The sequence below is a fragment of the Herpailurus yagouaroundi genome, unplaced genomic scaffold (genome assembly GCF_014898765.1).
Source record: "Herpailurus yagouaroundi ecotype Mexico unplaced genomic scaffold, PumYag 29, whole genome shotgun sequence".
NCBI lineage: Eukaryota > Metazoa > Chordata > Mammalia > Carnivora > Felidae > Herpailurus > Herpailurus yagouaroundi.
Window position 1 is genome coordinate 22,894,583 of NW_024412377.1, and position 2,384 is coordinate 22,896,966.

Below are 2,384 nucleotides of genomic sequence, written 5' to 3' on the forward strand. Positions count from 1 at the left end.
CTCTTTTTTTACTGGGTCTCTGTCTGGTTTAGGAATCAAAGTAATACTGGCTTCATAGAATGAGTCTGGAAGTTTTCCTTCCCTTTCTATTTCTTGGAATAGCTTGAGAAGGATAGGTATTATCTCTGCTTTAAACGTCTGGTAGAACTCCCCTGGGAAGCCATCTGGTCCTGGACTCTTATTTGTTGGGAGATTTTTGATAACCGATTCAATTTCTTCGCTGGTTATGGGTCTGTTCAAGCTTTCTATTTCCTCCTGATTGAGTTTTGGAAGAGTGTGGGTGTTCAGGAATTTGTCCATTTCTTCCAGGTTGTCCAATTTGTTGGCATATAATTTTTCATAGTATTCCCTGATAATTGTTTGTATCTCTGAGGGATTGGTTGTAATCATTCCATTTTCATTCATGATTTTATCTATTTGGGTCATCTCCCTTTTCTTTTTGAGAAGCCTGGCTAGAGGTTTGTCAATTTTGTTTATTTTTTCAAAAAACCAACTCTTGGTTTTGTTGATCTGCTCTACAGTTTTTTTAGATTCTATATTGTTTATTTCTGCTCTGATCTTTATTATTTCTCTTCTTCTGCTGGGTTTAGGCTGCCTTTGCTGTTCTGCTTCTATTTCCTTTAGGTGTGCTGTTAGATTTTGTATTTGGGATTTTTCTTGTTTCTTGAGATAGGCCTGGATTGCAATGTATTTTCCTCTCAGGACTGCCTTCGCTGCGTCCCAAAGCATTTGGATTGTTGTATTTTCATTTTCGTTTGTTTCCATATATTTTTTAATTTCTTGTCTAATTGCCTGGTTGACCCACTCATCCGTTAGTAGGGTGTTCTTTAACCTCCATGCTTTTGGAGGTTTTCCAGACTTTTTTCTGTGGTTGATTTCAAGCTTCATAGCATTGTGGTCTGAAAGTATGCATGGTATGATTTCAATTCTTGTAAACTTATGAAGGGCTGTTTTGTGACCCAGTATGTGATCTATCTTGGAGAATGTTCCATGTGCACTCGAGAAGAAAGTATATTCTGTTGCTTTGGGATGCAGAGTTCTAAATATATCTGTCAAGTCCATCTGATCCAATGTCTCATTCAGGGCCCTTGTTTCTTTATTGACCGTGTGTCTAGATGATCTATCCATTTCTGTAAGTGGGGTGTTAAAGTCCCCTGCAATTACCACATTCTTCTCAATAAGGTTGCTTATGTTTATGAGTAATTGTTTTATATATTTGGGCGCTCCAGTATTCGGCGCATAGACATTTACAATTGTTAGCTCTTCCTGATGGATAGACCCTGTCACTATTATATAATGTCCTTCTTCATCTCTTGTTACAGCCTTTAATTGAAAGTCTAGTTTGTCTGATATAAGTATGGCTACTCCAGATTTCTTTTGGCTTCCAGTAGCATGATAAATAGTTCTCCATCCCCTCACTCTCAATCTAAAGGTGTCCTCAGGTCTAAAATGAGTCTCTTGTAGACAGCAAATAGATGGGTCTTGTTTTTTTATCCATTCTGATACCCTATGTCTTTTGGTTGGCGCATTTAATCCATTTACATTCAGTGTTATTATAGAAAGATATGGGTTAGAGCCATTGTGATGTCTGTATGTTTTATGCTTGTAGTGATGTCTCTGGTACTTTGTCTCACAGGGTCCCCCTTAGGATCTCTTGTAGGGCTGGTTTAGTGGTGACAAATTCCTTCAGTTTTTGTTTGTTTGGGAAGACCTTTATCTCTCCTTCTATTGTAAATGACAGACTTGCTGGATAAAGGATTCTCGGCTGCATATTTTTTTTTTGTCTAGCACACTGAAAATCTCGTGCCAATGCTTTCTGGCCTGCCAAGTTTCAAAAGAGAGATCAGTCACGAGTCTTATAGGTCTCCCTTTATATGTGAGGGCACGTTTACCCCTTGCTGCTTTCAGAATTTTCTCTTTATCCTTGTATTTTGCCAGTTTCACTATGATATGTCGTGTAGAAGATCGATTCAAGTTACGTCTGAAGGGAGTTCTCTGTGCCTCTTGGATTTCAATGCCTTTTTCCTTCCCCACTTCAGGGAAGTTCTCAGCTATTATTTCTTCAAGTACCCCTTCAGCACCTTTCCCTCTCTCTTCCTCCTCTGGGATACCAATTATGCGTATATTATTTCTTTTTAGTGTATCACTTAGTTCTCTAATTTTCCCCTCATACTCCTGGATTTTTTTATCTCTCTTTTTCTCAGCTTCCTCTTTTTCCAAACTTTATCTTCTAGTTCACCTATTTTCTCCTCTGCCTCTTCAATCCGAGCCGTGGTGGTTTCCATTTTGTTTTGCATTTCGTTTAAAGCATTTTTCAGCTCCTCGTGACTGTTTCTTAGTCCCTTGATCTCTGTAGCAAGAGATTCTCTGCTGTCAGCTATACT